The sequence below is a fragment of the Pseudorca crassidens genome, chromosome 1 (genome assembly GCF_039906515.1).
Source record: "Pseudorca crassidens isolate mPseCra1 chromosome 1, mPseCra1.hap1, whole genome shotgun sequence".
NCBI classification, from domain to species: Eukaryota; Metazoa; Chordata; class Mammalia; order Artiodactyla; family Delphinidae; genus Pseudorca; species Pseudorca crassidens.
This window is the reverse complement of record NC_090296.1, coordinates 84,998,265-85,016,177: the sequence shown is the minus strand read 5'-3', so window position 1 is coordinate 85,016,177 and position 17,913 is coordinate 84,998,265. Positions and strand designations below refer to the sequence as shown.

At 40.4% G+C, this 17,913-nt stretch overlaps 1 protein-coding gene across 4 annotated transcripts in view; it reads left to right on the top strand.

Annotated features, from left to right (window-relative positions):
• The window catches only part of INO80 (INO80 complex ATPase subunit), a 128,809-nt gene that overhangs the window by 10,676 nt on the left and 100,220 nt on the right, over positions 1 to 17,913 (top strand). The gene's annotated exons all lie outside the window — the stretch shown is intronic.

Below are 17,913 nucleotides of genomic sequence, written 5' to 3'. Positions count from 1 at the left end.
TTTTTGTTGTTTTATCATAGCAGAGTCTGTGGTAAAGAATTGGGTGGTGAAGAATTGGGGCTTTTGAGTCACTGATAATACATCCGAGTTCTAATTCTAGCTTGGGCAAGTTAATTAACCTAACTAAAATGAGAACACGGTTTAAATTACTGTGAGGATTAAACGATCTAGTAGTATTATTATTATTTTTTGCGGTACGCGGGCCTCTCACTGTTTTGGCCTCTCCCGTTGCAGAGCACAGGCTCCAGACGCGCAGACTCAGCGGCCATGGCTCGTGGGCCCAGCCGCTCCGCGGCATGTGAGATCTTCCTGGACCGGGGCATGAACCCGTGTCCCCTGCATCGGCAGGCGGACTCTCAACCACTGCGCCACCAGGGGAGAACCCAATCTAGTAGTATTAAAGCACCTAGGACAGAAAACTCACACTAGTGTGCTCTTATTCAGTGTTAAGTCCCTTGTCCTCTCCTCTCATCATGCCATAACGAGACTTTTTACTTTCAGCTGAGACTGGCTTTGAAAGCTTTTTTTATGGTTAAGATTATGTGAAACATTTCAGTGAATGCAGAACTGTTTTTTGGCTGAGCCATTGAGCTTATTTTTTGTTAAAGTTGTATAATTATGGTGGGCAGGAAATAATAGATCCTAGTTACTCTTTCTCAAAACATTCATGAAAAACTTTTTCCCTGATTATTTTTTGTAGAATTGCTAAAAGATATTTTAATAGTTTATAAAATATAAACTGTCTTATATAATATTTAATAGCAATAGAAAGAAGTCACTGGTAACCTTTATTTCAGCTAAATGGAATGATACAAGTAAGTTTTTTTGGTTAGAAAAAAATGATTTAAATGAGAATTTTATTAAGTTTCTGGTCAATATTTATACCATACAGAATTACGTATTTTCTTTTGGAATTTGAATTATTTTTCCCCCTGTATTTTTTATAGATTTCTAGTTTAATCCATTTTAATTACTTTTGATTTTAAAATTTTATTTATTTATTTATTTTTGCTGCGTTGGGTCTTCGTTGCTCTGCGCGGCTTTCTCTAGTGTGGTGAGCAGGGGCTACTCTTCACTGCAGTGCACGAGCTTCTCATTGCAGTGGCTTCTCTTGTCACGGAGCGTGGGCTCTAGGCACGCGGACTTCAGTAGTTGTGGCACGTGGGCTCAGTAGTTGTGGCACGCAGGCTCTAGAGCACAGGCTTGGTAGTTGTGGTGCATGAGCTTTGTTGCTCTGCGGCATGTGGGATCTTCCCAGACGAGGGATCGAACCCGTGTCCCCTGCATTGGCAGGTGGATTCTTAACTACTTTGCCACCAGGGAAACCCTAATTACTTGTGGTTTTTAAAAAAGGAAACTAAAGCAGTTTTTGTTGTACTTTGTGCCTTAATACGAAGATCTACATTGTGAACCAAAGGGAAGTATTGTGGTACTAAAACTTCCAACTACTTCTGGTATTGCATGTGATTCCTTACTTAGTAAACAACAGATAATAAGGTAATGCAGAAAGACCTAGGGTAAAGAACAATCACAACGGTAATAGATACAACTAAGAAAACTAAGAGAAATGGGGATTATTTAGTATGTCCATTTAAGTATACAATAAATTGTTGCTGCCTATAAAATACTGGAGAGTTAGGGAAGATACTCTTGCTAATTTTAACAGCAAGGGATGCTGGTTTAAGCACAGCATATGTTATGGGAGCTTTTAGTGTCTACTTACTTTTAGTACGTAGTAGCTTTTAGTATCCTGGTACTGGAGAAATACAAAAACTACTTTTAAGTGCCATGGCTAGAAATTGAATCCTAATCTAAGCTGCAAAAGGGAAAGTGTAATCAGGATCTGCTGGAGTAATTCTGGGTGGCCTTGGAACCCATCAGACTTCATGAGAATCCTGGTAAGGTTACAACGTTTGTGTTAAAGGGAATTTGCACCTTTATTTGGCATGGATATAGCAGAGAGCGCCACTACCCCTGATTACATATAATTTGCCATAATACTCTCTCTACAGACTGATTCTTTTAATACCCTTGCAAACTGATAAAGAAAACAAGCAAAGAATGATTAACAATTTTTTTAATGTATAAGTTTTTAATTTTGATGAAGTCAGTTTATCAATATTTTCTTTTATGGTTAGAGCTTCCTGCATCCTATCTAATTTTTACCTACATCAAGGTCACAAAGATATGTTCTTACGTTTTCTTTTAGAAGCTTTATCATTTTAACTTTTTATTTAAGTCTGATTCATCTCTCACTTCACTTTTGTGTATGGTATGAGGTGTAGGGGGTTGAGGTTCAATCTCTCCCCCTCCCCCTCCTCCATATAGATGTCAAGTGTTCCAGCACCATTTGTCAGAAAAACTTTCCTTTCTCTGTTGAATTGTTTTAGTGCCTTTGTCAAGAACAGTGTCACTGTGTAAGTGTGGGTCTCTTTCTGGACTCTATTCTGTACCATTGATTTGTCTATCCTTACACTAATGCGGTACCATCTTGATTACTGAAACTTTTAGTTAGTCTTGAAATCAGTGTAAACTCCAACTTTGGTCATCTTTTCCAAACTTGTTTGGACTATTCTAGATCCTTTGTATTTCCATAAAAATTTTATTTTATTTTAATTTTATTTTATTTTTGGCTGCGTTGGGTCTTCGTTGCTGTGCACAGGCTTTCTCTAGTTGCGGTGAGTGGCGGCTACTCTTCGTTGCAGTGCGTGGGCTTCTCATTGCGGTGGTTTCTCTTGTTGCGGAGCACGGGCTTGGGCTCAGTAGTTGTGGCTTGCGGACTCTAGAGCGCAGGCTCAGTAGTTGTGGTGCACAGGCTTAGTTGCTGCGCGGCATGTTGGATCTTCCCGGACCAGGGCTCGAACCCGTGTCCCCTGCGTTGGCAGGTGGATTCTCAACCACTGCGCCACCAGGGAAGCCCTGTTTTATTTTACGTTTAAAAATATTTATTTATTTATTTGGTTCCACTGGGTCTTAGTTGCAGCATGCAGGCTCCTTAGTTGTGGCTCATGGGCTCCTTAGTTGTGGCATGAGACCTCTTAGTTGTGGCATGAGACCTCTTAGTTGTGGCATGCATGTGGGATCTAGTTCCCTGACCAGGGATTTAACCCGGGCCCCCTGCATTGGGAGCATGGAGTCCCAACCACTGTGCCACCAGGGAAGTCCCCATATAAATTTTAGACAGAGCTTGTTCGTTTCTTCAAAAACCCTTCTGGGAGTTGATTGAAAAATCTATACGTGAATTAGGGGAGAATGTACATGAAGGACGTAATAGTAATACATACATCTGGCAAAAGAATTACATCTATGATACATCAAGGACTTCTATAACTCAGTAATAAGAAGACTAAAATTTTCTCAAATGTGGTCAAAAAACTTTAACAGACATTTCACAAGGGAATTTATACAAATGGCCATTAAGCGTGTGAAACGGTGCTCAACTTCATCAGTCATCAGGGATGTACAAATGAAAGCCACAGTGAGATATTATAATACCAAGTGTTGACAAAGATGGGAAGCAACTAGAATTCTTGCTTGTTGGTGGGAGTGTAAAATAGGAGAACCACTTTGGAAAATTGCTTGGTGGTTTCTTATAAGGGTAAACATATACCTACCTATGACCTAGAAGTTCCATTGCTAGGAATTTACCCAAAGAGAAACGAAAACCCAAATATCCATCAACAGGAGAATAGATAAACAAATTGTGGTTATATTCATTCTTGTAATGGAATCTGATTCAGAAACAAAAAGGAGTGAACTATATGTAGAAACATGGATGAATCTCAAAAGCATACTAAAAGAAAAAGAATCCAGACACAAAAGTATACATGCAGTATGATTCCCTTTATATAATAAATTTCTAGTCTTACAGCGGTTACAGGTGAGGACTCAGGAGTCAGATTGTCTAGATTCAAATCCACATTCCGTATTAAGTGGTATGACCTTGAGTAAGTTACTTAACGTGTAAACCTTTGGTTCCTTATCTGTAAGTGGGATAATAATAGTAACAGTCCTTTTAAACAGAAAATTGTTGGGTGGGTTCTATGTGTTGGAGGTATTATGCTACTGTTAGAATTTTGTAAGAACCCTCTATATGAGATTTAAATTTGTAAAGTGTTGCAAATATTTTTCACAATTTATCATTTACTTTTTTTTTTTTTTTTTTTTTGCGGTACGTGGGCCTCTCACTGTTGTGGCCTCTCCTGTTATGGAGCACAGGCTCCAGACGCGCACCGCGGCATGTGGGATCTTCCCAGACCGGGGCACGAACCCGTGTCCCCTGCGTCGGCAGGCGGACTCTCAACCACTGTGCCATCAGGGAAGCCCTATCATTTACTTTTTTTTTTTTTTTTTAATTTATTTATCTTTGGCTGTGTTGGGTCTTCGTTTCTGTGCGAGGGCTTTCTGTAGTTGCGGCGAGCGGGGGCCGCTCTTCATCACGGTGTGTGGGCCTCTCACTATCGCGGCATCTCTTGTTGCAGAGCACAGGCTCCAGACGCGCAGGCTCAGTAGTTGTGGCTCACGGGCCTAGTTGCTCCGCGGCATGTGGGATCTTCCCAGACCAGGACTTGAACCCGTGACCCCTGCGTTGGCAGGCGGATTCTCGACCACTGCGCCACCAGGGAAGCCCCATCATTTACTTTTTAACTGTATTTTTTTTTTTCTGTGCAGAAATGACACAGTTTAACATGTTTATTGAGATATAATTCCCAGTTGATAAAATTCACTATTTAAAATGTATATGGTTTTAGTATATTCATTGGTTTTAATATGTTCACAGAGTTGCAACAATTAATCTCAGTGTCAGTTTAGAACATTTTCATCAGCCCCCAGAGAAACTCCTGCTTATTAGCAGTCACACCCCGTTCCCCACTTACCCCTGTCCCAACCCTCTGTCCCACACAACCACTGATCATTTTTTTGTTTCTATAGAGCTGCCTTTCTGGATAGCTCATAAATGTAACCATACAGTATGAGGCCTTTGTTTACTGGCTTGTTTATTTAGCATAATATTTTCAAGGTTCATCTATGTTATAGCATCTGTTAGTATTCCATCTCTTTCTATTGACAAATAATATTCCATTATATGGATATACCACATGTTACTTATCCATTCATCAGTTCGTGGACATTTGTGTTGTGTCCACCTTTTGGCTATTGTGAATATTACTATGAAGATTCATGTCTAAGTTTTTTTGTGGACCTGTGTTTTCATTTCTCTTGGGTATGCCTAGGAAGTGGATTTGCTCTGTCAAAGGTTAACATATGTTTAACCTTTTGAAAAACTGTCAGACTTTTCCCACATGGCTGCACCATTTTACATTCCCACTAGCAATGTATGAGTGTTCCAATTTCTCTACATCCTTGTCAACCCTTGTTACTATCTATCTTTTCTATTATAATCATTCTAGTGGGTTTTATTGTGTTTTTTTAAAATATAAATTTATTTATTTATTTATTTATGGCTGTGTTGGGTCTTCGTTGCTGTGCGCGGGCTTTCTGTAGTTGCGGTGAGCAGGGGCTAGTCTTCGTTGTGGTGCGCAGGCTTCTCATTGTCGTGGCTTCTCTTGTTGTGGAGCATGGGCTGTAGGCACGCAGGCTTCAGTAGTTGTGGCACATGGGCTCAGTAGTTGTGGCTTGCAGGCTCTAGAGCGCAGGCTCAGCAGTTGTGGCACACGAGCTTAATTGCTCCGTGGCATGTGGGATATTCCTGGACCAGGGCTTGAACCCGTGTCCCCTGCATTGGCACGTGGATTCTTAACCACTGTGCCACCAGGGAAGCCCTTTATTGTGGTTTTGATTTGTATTTCCCTGATGGCTAATGACGTTAAATCATCTTTTTATGTGCTTATTAGCCATTGAAATAGCCCCTTGGGAGAAAGATCTATTCACATCCTTTGCCCATTCTTAATTAATTAATTTCTTAAAAAAACATTTTTGGCTGTGCCGTGTGGCACATGGGATCTTAGTTTCCTGACCAGGGATTGAACCCGCGTCCCCTGCGGTAGAAGTGCAGAGTCTTAACCACTGGACCACTAGGGAAGTCCCCTTTGCCCATTTTTAAATTGGGTTACTTGTCTTTTTGTTACTGTGTTTTAAGAGCTTTTAAAAATATATTCTGGGAGACGCAAGAGAGAAGAGATGTGGGAACATATGTATATGTATAACTGATTCACTTTGTTATCAAGCAGAAACTAACACACCATTGTAAAGCAATTATACCCCAATAAAGATGTTAAAATATATATATATATATTCTGGGTATCAGTCCCTTATCAGATATGTGATTTGCAAATATTTCCTCCTATTTGTGAGTTTTCAATTTCTTGATAGTATCATTTACAGCACTAAAGATATTAAGTCCAGTTTATCTGTTTTGCCATTTTGATTTTGCTATTGGTATGTATCTAAGAAGCCATTACCTCATCCAAGGTCATGAAGATTTGCCCTTATGTTTTCTTCTAAGAGTTTTATAGTTTTTCCTCTTAAATTTAGGTCTGTGTTCTCTTTTGAGTTAATTTTTGTGTGTAGTGTAAGAGTTCCAACTTCATTCTTTTGCACGTTACTGTACAGTTGTCATGGCACCATTTGTTGAAAAGGCTGTTCTTTCCCCATTGGATTATCTTGACACCCTTGTGGGACATCAGTTGACTATAAATGTAAGGGTTTATTTCTGGACTCTCAATTGTTCCACTGATTTATATTTCTAGCCTTACATCAGCACACACATCTTAATACCTACTACAGCTGTGTAGTAAGTTTTTTGTTTTTTAAGTGACTTCTGTCTCCACCTGTTTTTTTCTCTCTTTTTTTAAAAAATTTATTTATTTTTGGCTACGTTGGGTCTTCGTTGCTGCGCGCGGGCTTTCTCTAGTTGCGGTGAGCGGGGGCTGGCTAGTCTTCATTGCGGTGCGCGGGCTTCTCATTGCGGCGGCTTCTCTTGTTGCGGAGCTCGGGCTCTAGGTGCTTGGGCTTCAGTAGTTGTGGCATGGGGGCTCTAGAGTGCAGGCTCCGTAGTTGTGGTGCACGGGCTTAGCTGCTCCACAGCATGTGGGATCTTACTGGACCAGGTCTCGAACCCGTGTCCCCTGCATTGGCAGGCAGATTCTTAACCACTGCGCCACCAGGGAAGCCCCGTGTAGTAAGTTTTGAAATCAGAAGTATGAATCCTCCAACTTTGTTATTTTCAAGATTGTTTTGGCTGTACTGGGTCCCTTGCATTTACATATGAATGTTATTTTATTTTTATTTATTCTTTTGGCAATGCCATGGCTTGCAGGATCTTAGCTCCCTGACCAGGGATAGAAACCAGGTCACAGCAGTGAAAGTGCTGAGTCTTAACCATTGGACCACCAGGCAATTCCCTGAATTTTATAAAAATTTATTTATTTATTTTTGGCTGCATTGGGTCCTTGTTGCTGCGTGTGGGCCTCCTTTAGTTGCAGTGAGCAGGGGCCACTCCTCGCTTTGGTGCACGGGCTTCTCATTGTGGTGGCTTCTCCTGTTGCGGAGCACGGGCTCCAGGCGCGCAGGCTTCAGTAGTTGTGGTTCTCAGGCTCAGTAGTTGTGCCTTGTGGGCTCCAGAGCGCAAGCTTAGCAGTCGTGGCGCACAGGCTTAGCTACTCCACAGCATGTGGGGTCTTCCCAGACCAGGGCTCGAACCTGTGTCCCCTGCACTGGCAGACGGATTCCCAACCACTGCGCCACCAGGGAAGTCTCTCCCTGAATTTTAGAATCAGCTTGTCTATTTCTGCAAAAAAGGCAGCTTGGATTTTGTTTTGTTTTGTTTTGTTTTTTGCGGTACGTGGGCATCTCACTGTTGTGGCCTCTCCCGTTGCGGAGCACAGGCTCCGGGCGCGCAGGCTCAGCAGCCATGGCTCACGGACCCAGCCACTCCGCGGCATGTGGGATCTTCCCGGACCGGGGCACGAACCCGCGTCCCCTGCATCGGCAGGTGGACTCTCAACTGCTCACCAGGGAAGCCCGCAGCTTGGATTTTGATATTTTGATAAGAATTACATTTGATCTGTATATTTTTGACATGTTAAAAATGTTAAATCATTTGATCCATGACCCATGGGATGTCTTCATTTATTTAGTTCTTTAATTTCTTTCAACAATGTCTTGTAGTTCTTTGGTTAAGTATTTTGTTCTTTTTGATGATATTGTAAATGGAATTATTTTCTTAATTTCATTTTCAGATTGTTCATTACTAGTATATAGAAATATAATTGATTTTTGTATATTGATATTGTATCCTACAAGATTACTGAGCTTATTTATTAGTTCTAATCATTTTTTTTAGTGCATTCCTTAGGATTATCTATTTGTATACAAGATCATGTCATCTGTAAATAGAGATAATTTTACTTCTTTCTTTCCAAGCTGGGTGCCTGCACTCCTTCCCTCCCTCCCTTCCTTCCTTTTCCTAATTGCCCTGGCTAGAATTTTTAGTCAGTTTTGTGGGGTTTTTTTGTTTTGTTTTTTGTTTTTTGTTTTACACGGACCTCTCACTGTTGTGGCCCCTTCCGGACGCGCAGCCTCAGCGGCCATGGCCCACGGGCCCAGCCGCTCCACGGCATGTGGGATCTTCCCGGACCGGGGCACAAACCCGTGTCCCCTGCATCGGCAGGCGGACTCTCAACCACTGCGCCACCAGGGAAGCCCCTTAGTCAGTTTTGAATAGAGGTTGTGAAAGCAGACAACCATGTCTTGTTTCTGATCTTAAGGAGGATAGCATTCTGTCTTTCACTATTAGGTCTGATGTTAGCCATGAGTTTTTCATAAATGTCCTTTATCAGGTTGAGGGAGTTCTCTTCCTTTTTTTTTTTTTAATTTTATTTTTTGGCCGCACCGTGTGCATGTGGGATCTTAGTTCCCCAACCAGGGATCAGACCCGTGCCCCCTGCAGTGGAAGGGCAGAGTCTTAACCACTAGACCACCAGGGAAGTCCCGAGGGAGTTCCTTTCTGTTCCTAGTTTGTTGAGTGTTTTTATTTTGGAATGGTGTTGGATTTTGTCAAAGCATTTTTCTGTTTCTGTTGAGATGATCAAGTGGGTTTTATGCTTTAATGCAGTATAGCACATTGACTGATTTGCAGATATTACACCAACCTTGCATTCCTAGGATAAATTCTACCTTAGTAATGGTGTATTATTCCTTTTATATGCTGTTGCTTTCAGCATATGATACAGTTGACCCTTGAACAATGTGGGTTTGAATTGCATGGGTCTACTTATATGTGGATTGTTTTTCAATAACTGCTTACTGCACCATCTATGGTTGGTTGAATCCATGAATGCAGAACTGTGGATATGGAACCTTAGTTATGGAACTGCACATATGGAGGGCTGACTGTAAAGTTATATGTGGATTTTCAACTGCAAGGAGGGTCAGTGCCCCAAACCCCCATGTTCAAGGGTCACCTGTATTTTGTTGAGGATTTTTGTGTCTATATTAAAAGGGATATTAGTCTGTATAGTCATACCTCGGTATCCATGGGGAATTGGTTCCAGGACCTCCTGTAGATACCAAAGTCTGTGGAAGCTCAAGTCCTTTATATAAAATGGTGGAGTCAACTCTTCATATCTGTGGGCTCTACATCTGTGGATATGGAGGGCTGACTGTAGTTTTCTCTTGATGTCTTTGCCTGGTTTTGAAATCAGGGTAATGCTGGTGTCATAGAATTTTTTTTTCTGTTATTTGGAAGAGTTTGTGAAGGATTGGTATTAATTCTACGTTAAATGTTCAGTAAAATTCACTGGTAGAGCCATTAGGCATGGGCTTTTCTTTGTGGGGAGTTGGAAGCATTAAATTTTAGATGATTGTATGCATCACACTTCTCATTTTCTGTTCATTTGATCATACAGAAGGATCCATATCCTGACCTGTTGTTTCCTCATTCAGAGTTGTAGGTGTTTGTAAATAATGGAGATTCCTCACTTAACATTAAACATAGTCTGACACTCATGAGTAATACTTTTTTTTTTTTTTTTTTAACCAGTACGTGGGCCTCTCACTGTTGTGGCCTCTCCCGTTGCAGAGCACAGGCTCCGGACGCGCAGGCCCAGCAGCCATGGCTCACGGGCCCAGCCGCTCCGCAGCATGTGGTATCTTCCCGGACCAGGGCACAAACCTGTGTCCGCTGTACCGGCAGGCGGACTCTGAACCACTGCGCCACCAGGGAAGCCCAATGAGTAATACTTTTTTCCTGAACTCCCATGGCACTTTATCTGTATGTCTCTTAAGTGACTTCCCATGTGTGCTTTTTATTGTGGTTATTTATGTTTGAGCCTTAAATTCCCTATTAGACTAAATTCTCTGAAGGAAATATGTTTTTCTACACTACACTTAGAGTTGAGCAATTGAATAGCTGAATGAGTGAAATGTTGCTTTAATATTCATGTGAAAATAGCATCTCCATTCTTTTTTTGGTCTTATTTCTGTCTTTTAAAATCTTATGGAGTTTATTTATTTGGCCTGATCCTACTATTTGTGCCATAGCTCTGCAAATTATCAGTGTAGCCTGTAGCTCTGATTCAGTAAATCACATTCAGTCGTAATAGGTTTGGGTTACAGATTGCCTGAGTTATGGGGGAGTGCAGGTGGGAATGCCAGTTATTTTGTTACCTTAATACTTGGCCTTTTATGTGAGCTACAGCCTATAACCTGCTACAGACTGTCTTTAGTCCTTTAAATGCTTTAAAGCTATAGTTGTTCCCATAAGAGCTGTACCTTTACTCAGCCTTTTCTGTGCTAGTATTGATAAATTTAGGAATTACTTCTTTTTTTTTTAAATTTATTTATTTTTATTTAATTTATTTTATTTTTGGCTGCACTGGGTCTTCGTTGCTGTGCGCCGGCTTTCTCTAGTTGCGGAGAGCAGGGGCTACTCTTCCTTGCGGTGCGCGGGCTTCTTATTGCGGTTGCTTGTCCTGTTGCGGAGCACGGGCTCTAGAGTGCAGGCTCAGTAGTTGTGGCACATGGGCTCAGTAGTTGTGGCTCGCGGGCTCTAGAGTGCAGGCTCAGTAGTTGTGGCGCTCGGGTTTAGTTGCTCCGTGGCATGTGGGATCTTCGTGGACCAGGGCTTGAACCCATGTCCCCTGCATTGGCAGGCGGATTCTTAACCACTACCCCACCAGGGAAGCCAGGAATTACTTCTTAAAGGCAGTTATGATTGAACTCTCTTTAGATATCTGACTAATTCAGTGATTCTCAATCTGCTGTTCTCTGAGATATTTCAATGAATATTTTGCTGTAGAATGGTCAAATAAGTTGGGAATTTCTCTTGGAGAGAGACTAAGAGCACATTAGCATATTGAAGACTAAAGAGTCTTAAGTCTGACTTCAATGCATTAATATTTTTAATATTCATGGTCATTTGTTAATATCTTGAGGTCGTACTCAGAGAAGCAAACTTTGGGAAATGCTTCTCTAAATGATTGGTATGAAACCAATTTGGGGTAGCATTTATAAAGAGAAATCAGAAGTGAAAATAGAGTTAAGTATGGAAAGTCTAAATGTGTAGGTCTTAAGACAGATACTTAATGGTCATAATTGTGACTGACTATTTTATTAGGTGGTCATGATATATCATGTTCTTAACCATTGCTGTTAGGAAAAAAAGATTAAAAAAAATTAAAATCCAAGCTAAAAACAGTTTCTTAGACTAGGCTACCGTTTGAACGGTGCCTCTTAGCTCATCTCTATTCAGAGATAGGGTGGATTTCCCTCCAAGTGGGTATCTTTGTTAGACTTTTCATTTGGAGGAAGATGGAAATTCTGTCCTCAGCTAAGAATTGGCAGTTGACGCAGGTGTCCTTCAGGTTCTTGTCTAGAAGTAACACCTTGATCTCTCACCTCCCTATATTTATCTAGGCTTGCCTGAGAGACAAATTTTAAGGAGGATTCCCTGAAAGATACTCAGTTCATGCAGTCTCCTATTCTTGTTCAACAAGGATGGATAATGAATGATTGAACACATTCTGCTTAAGTTACCCGACTTTTGTTATCTTTTGATTTGTCTTATTTAAACTTTTGTCCCCAAATCATGTGTCCAGGATATGAGTAGAGACCTATGGTCATTGACTACAGATTGTCTTTATACAGAAAGTAACATTAGAACTAGAGTTTTGTAGCCTTGACATTTAAGACTGTGCTTTGAAAAGCAAATTAATATGGTCATTTGTAAATATCAGAACCAAATAGATTCATGAGATAGGGACTCTTTGCCCAAATAGTTTAGTAAGTTTGTTTAGTAAGGGAGCTAAGGTGTGCATGTATACAGTTAATTGACTGTAAGATCATACAAGTGTCATGCTTTCCATAAATAACCATGCAGATGTTCAAAGAAGAGAATAGTCTTAGCTAAGAATAATCTAAAAGTGTTTCCTGGAACAGTGTATTTCACTCATTTTGTCTTTGAAGGATTTCATTTCAGCTTGGTGAGACTTCTCTTTCAGAGATGTTATTCATAGGATAAGGGCAAGACAGCATCCATAAAGGCATAGCAGTAATTAGAGAGTGCAAAGCAGTTCAGTCCAGGACCATATATGGATACAGGTAGGTAAGTTTGAGTATGATTTGAAGGCAGATACTTTACCATGGATATCAAGCTTAGTCAGGGGACCTAAAGGGTGATCATAGTCCAGTTGCAGGATAATCAGGATTAAAGAGCCAGAGTTCAGGGTATGGACCAGGCCAATCAATGGTGAATTGCTCTAACATCATGTATTAATCCTTTGAAATGGCAGTAAGAGCCTGTGGTTGGAGGAGTTTTAAAGAGCTCTTCACGTGAATATTGGGATGGATCTGAGAGGAAGTTACGAGACATTTTCAGGGTATTCTTAATTTGTGTCAAGTATAGGGAAATAGTAAAATTGGAAAAGTAGCTTGAAGCCAGATGATAAAGGTCTTTGAATCTCTGGTTGAGGAATTTAGACTTCATTGGATTTTGGAAAGCTATTGTGGGATAACAACATAATCAGAGTGATGTTTTGGAAATACTGATCTGGAAGTAGCTGCAAAGATGGATCAGAGGGAGAAGTACCTGGAGGTGGGAAGCCAAATTAGGCAGCAGTAGTCTGGGTGTGTGAGTACATGTGAATGTACTTAATGGCACTGAATTTTCTACTTACAAATGATTAAAGTGGTAAATTTTATGTTATGTATATTTTACAACAGTAAAAATCTAATCAAGCACTTTAAAAATATTCCTTGACTCTCCAGATATCATCATAAGACTTATTCTTGTGGAGATATGTCATGAACTTCATGCACCTCCTCCTTTAGCCTTGTGGAAATAAGAAAGTGCTATTTCATGATTGCTATTTCAACTATCAATGGTGATATGCTACAGAGGTGATTCTGGGAGAATCAGACTATAGGATTGATGTGTACTTGGTGTCACAGGGGGCACATTGAGCATTGTAAGACCATACAAGTAACTCTGATCTTTCCTGGACAAATTGGTTTTGACTTCATGTTATTATGCAGCCCAGATACTGAGGAATTATTTTAAAAAGTAGTTCCTTTTGGGCTTCCCTGGTGGCTCAGTGGTTGAGAGTCCGCCTGCCGATGCAGGGGACACGGGTTCGTGCCCCAGTCCGGGAAGATCCCACATGCCGCGGAGCGGCTGGGCCCGTGAACCGTGGCCGCTGAGCCTGCGTGTCCGGAGCCTGTGCTCCGCAACCGGAGAGGCCACAACAGTGAGAGGCCCGCGTACCGCAAAAAAAAAAAAAACAAAAGAAAAAAAGTAGTTCCTTTTGAATCACCCAGTATTTCTTTGTAGTCATACCTTCATACCGCCTTAATTAGGACCATTTTATTATCAGCTAAATTAAGTAGAGCATAATATCAATTTTTAAAAATAAATTTATTTTATTATTATTTTTATTTTTGGCTGCACTGGGTCTTTGTTTTTGTCACGCGGGCTTCCTCTAGTTGTGGCAAGCGGGGGCTGCTCTTCGTTGCAGTGCGTGAGCTTCTCATTGTGGTGGCTTCTCTTGTTGCGGAGCACGGGCTCTAGGCGCGCGGCCTTCAGTAGTTGTGGCACGCAGGATCAGTAGTTGCGGCTCGCGGGCTCTAGAGCACAGGGTCAGTAGAGGCACACGGGCTTAGTTACTCCATGGCATGTGGGATCTTCCCGCACCAGGGCTCAAACCTGTGTCCCCTGAATTGGCAGGTGGATTCTTAACCACTACGCCGCCAGGGAAGCCTGAGCATAATATGAGTTATTTTGTAATAAAATCTTAGGAGGGTGCCAAGCAACAATTTTTTTTCATTTTTTCATTCAACTACAGATGATTTACAATATTGTGTTAGTTTCAGGTGTACAGCATAGTGGTTCAGTTTCACATACACACACACACACACACACACACACACACACACAAAATAAATCCTGGTTGTTTATCTATTTTAATTTAGTGGTGTGTATCTGTTAATCCCATACTCCAAACTTATCCACCTCCCCCCTTTCCCCTTTGGTAACCATAAATTTGATTTCTATGTCCCTTGCCCCTTTGGTAACCATAAGTTTGTTTTCTATGTCTGTGAGTCTGTTTCTGTTTTGTAAATAAGTTCATTTGTATTATTTTTTAGATTCCATGTGTAAGTGATGGCATGTAATATTTGTCTTTCTCTATTTGACTTCACTAGTATGATAATCTCTAGGTCCATCCATGTTGCTGCAAATAGCAATATTTCACTCTTTCTGGCTGAATAATATTCCATTGTTTATGTATACTACATCTTCTTTTTTTTTTTTTTTTTTTTTTTTTTTGCAGTACGCGGGCTTCGCACTGCTGTGACCTCTCCCGTTGTGGAGCACAGGCTCCAGATGCGCAGGCTCAGCGGCCATGGCTCACGGGCCCAGCCGCTCCGCGGCATGTGGGATCTTCCCGGACTGGGGCACGAACCCGTGTCCCCTGCATCGGCAGGTGGACTCTCAACCACTGCGCCACCAGCGAAGCCCCGAATCTTCTTTATCCACTGATCTGTTGCTTCCATGTCTTGGCTATTATAAATAGTGCTACTATGAACATTGGGGTGCATGTATCTTTTTGAATTAGAATTTTTGTCTTTTCCGGATATATGCCCAAGTGTGGGATTGCTGGATCATATGGTAACTTTATTTTTAGTTTTTTAAGGAACCTCCATCCAACAGTGTAGGAGGGTTCCCTTTTCTCCACACCCTCTCCAGCATTTATTATTTGTAGACTTTTTGATGATGGCCATTCTGATGGGTATGAGGTGATACCTCATTGTAGTTTTGATTTGCATTTCTCTGATAATTAGCATTGTTGAGCATCTTTTTGTGTTCCTTTTGGCCACCTGTATGCCTTCTTTGGAGAAATGTCTATTTAGGTCTTCCAAGCAGCAATTTTATATGCTTTAATTTGTATGTATGTGTATCAAGATGAATTATATGTATTCTCTAAGGTAGTTTTGCTTTATTTTTAAAACCAAGTTTCTTTGAAATCTTCTGGAATGGGTACCTGTTAGGTCTCATTTTGAAAAGTAGAATTTATTGAAGTCCTTTATAAAAGACTTTTATTAAAAAGTCTTTTATAAAGACTTTTATAAAAAGTATTTAAAGTATTTTTTTTTTTTAGTTAGTTTTGGCTGTGTTGGGTCTGAAAGGCTGCGCGTGGGCTTTATTTTTAGTTGCGGCAAGCAGGGGCTACTCTTCCTTGCATTGTGTGGGCTTCTCATTGCGGTGGCCTCTCTTGTTGTAGAGCATGAGCTCTAGGTGCGCGGGCTTCAGTAGCTGTGGCTCATGGGCTCTAGAGTGCATGCAGGCTCAGTAGTTGTGGCGCATGGAGCTGCATGTGGTTTCTTCCCGGACCAGGGCTCGAATCCATATCCCCTGCATTGGCAGGCGGATTCTCAACCACTGCACCACCAGGGAAGCCCTAAAGTATTTTTTAACCTCTTTTTTCTTTAACTGTTCCCAAGATTGATATTTTATATACCATGAAATTCACCTCATTTAAATGTACAATTCAGTGATTTTTAGCAAAATTACAAAATTGTGCAAACATCACCACAATGTGGATTTACATTTCTACCTCCCCTAAAAAAGATCTCTAGTATCCATTGGTAGTCACTCCCCCTTTGTACCCCCAGTGAACCACTGATCTACCTTTTGTCTCTATAGATTTCCTTTTCTGGATATTTCATATAAATGGAATTCTACAGTAGGTGGTCTTTTATGTCTGACTTCTTTTACTTAACATAAAATTTTGAGGTTCGTTCATGTTATTGCATGTATCAATTGTTTATTCCTTTTTATTGCTGAATAGTATTCCATTGTCCAGACATGCCATATTTTATTTATCCATTCACCATTTGATGGACATTTAGATTATTTCACTTTTTGACTATTATGAATAATACTGCTGTGAACATTCACATAAAAGGCTTTGAGTGGTGGACATGTGTTTTTATTTCTCTTGAATAGATAACTGGGAGAGGAAGTGCTAGATCATATGGTAACTATATTCAAATTTTCAAGCAACTACCAAACTTGTCTATAGTGGCTATAATATTTTACATTTTCACCAGCAATGTATGAGGGTTTCAGTTCCACATCTTCCCCCAACAATTGTTTTTGTCTTTTTACTGTAGCTGTTCTAGTGGGTATAAAGTGGTATCCCTCTGTAATTTTAATTTGCAATTTTTGATGTTGAGCATCTCCATGTGCCTGTTAAGCCATTTGTATATCCTCTTTGGTAAAATGTCTGTTCAAAGTCTTTTGCCCATTTTTTAGTTATCTTCTTACTGAGTTGTAAGAGTTCTTTATAAATACATATCTAAAGTCATGAGGATTTTTTTTTGTCTTGTAGAAGTTTTATATTTTGGGGTTTTACACCTGGGTCTCTGATCCATTTTGAGTTAATTTTTGTGCATGGTATGAGGTAATGGTTTAAATTCAACTTTTTTTTTTTTTTAAAGTGAGAAAAGGACCTATTTCATTGGTCACTGTGCAGATTTTTTTTTTTAATTAATTAATTAATTTATTTATTTTTGGCTGTGTTGGGTCTTCGTTTCTGTGCGAGGGCTTTCTCTAGTTGCAGCAATCGGGGGCCGCTCTTCATCGCATTGTGTGGGCCTCTCACTATCGTGGCCTCTCTTGTTGCGGAGCACAGGCTCCAGATGTGCAGGCTCAGTAGTTGTGGCTCACGGGCCTAGTTGCTCCGCGGCATGTGGGATCTTCCCAGACCAGGGATTGAACCTGTGTCTCCTGCGTTGGCAGGAGGATTCTTAACCACTGTGCCACCAGGGAAACCCCTAAATTCAACTTTTATATGTGTTATATATTCAGTTGTCCAGCACAGTTTGTTGAAGACTGTCCTTTCCCCCATTGAAATTGCCTTGGCACCTTCATTGAAAATTAATTGACCATAAATGTAAGGGTTTATTTCTGGATATTTCAGGTCTATTTCATTGGTCTGTGTGGTTATCCTTATGCCAGTACCACACTGTCCTGGTGACTGTAGCTTTATGATATATTTAAAATCAGAAAGTATAAGTGAGTAAGCCCTGTACTTTTTCAAAATTATTTTGACTATTCTAATTCCTTTGTGTGTCCATATAAATTTAATAATCAGCTTGTCAATTTTGGGGGAAAAAAAAGCCTACTAGGAGTTTAATAGGGATTATGTTGAATCTGTGGCTGAATTGGGAGAGAATTTTTAACATTCTCTTAAGGAGAAAGATTGTATTAGGAAATTTTTAAAATCTGTAATAAAAAGAGAAGACAACTCAAGATAAAGATGTTCTGGTTTCCTTTAAAGATTATACCTTAATTTATTAGATTATGAACTTTTACAAGTAATTTACTATTTATTGAGTACTCACTGTATGTCAGATGATGGGCTGATTGCTCTGTGTTATCCCATTATTTAATCT